Source organism: Buceros rhinoceros, unplaced genomic scaffold (genome assembly GCF_000710305.1).
Source record: "Buceros rhinoceros silvestris isolate BGI_N320 unplaced genomic scaffold, ASM71030v1 scaffold15733, whole genome shotgun sequence".
NCBI lineage: Eukaryota > Metazoa > Chordata > Aves > Bucerotiformes > Bucerotidae > Buceros > Buceros rhinoceros.
The window spans coordinates 25,567-26,300 of record NW_010401930.1 but is presented as its reverse complement, the minus strand read 5'-3'; positions in this window follow the sequence as shown (position 1 = coordinate 26,300).

Sequence of the window (734 nt, the reverse complement as noted above, 5' to 3'; positions counted from 1 at the left end):
TACCCATGCGGGTGTGCAAGGCAGGGCGGGGGGCATGCTTCTCTGTGTGTGCTCGACTCTGTTCTGTGGGTTCGTGTGTCTCTGCGTGTGCAGAGGTGTCGGGGTGTGCGGGCACATGTCTGTGAGCTTGCGTGTGCGTGTGCTGGGGGACAGCCCCATGCGTGTGTGTGCCGCTTGCCCAGGCAGCCGGAGCTGATAATTGTGGTTGTTACTGAGAGCCCGTTAATCCCCCCGAATCCCTTTACCTCCTGCTCACGGGGGATTACAAATTAATAAAAGCAGCTTAGGGGCAGGAGCCTCCAATCACACATATGTTCCTGCGGGGTGGAGGCTGAAAAAGGGGTCCTGGGGGCAGCCAGGGAGCAGGTCTAGCACTGGGACCTTGAGGGCCCTGGCCTGATGGCACCTGCATTGGCCTCACATTGCTACTGAGCACCCCTGGGTGGGGCTGCAGGGGCTGACAGCTGGGTCAGGACTGTCCCCTCTGATCGTTCATCTGTCTGGGGGACAGCTCAGACCAGCACGGATGGGCAATAATGCAGGGAGACATTCTGGGGACCAGAATCTGGGATTCCAAGGAGCAGGCTGGAGCACAGCTGGGTACGGGCAGAGCACTGACAGAGCATCACCAGTACGGTGCTGGAGTAGTCTCCAGGACCACGGTGAGTCCTGCTGGGTACCACCAGTGCCGGTCGCACTGTGGCAGGCCGACCCTCTCCGGGGGACTGGACAGC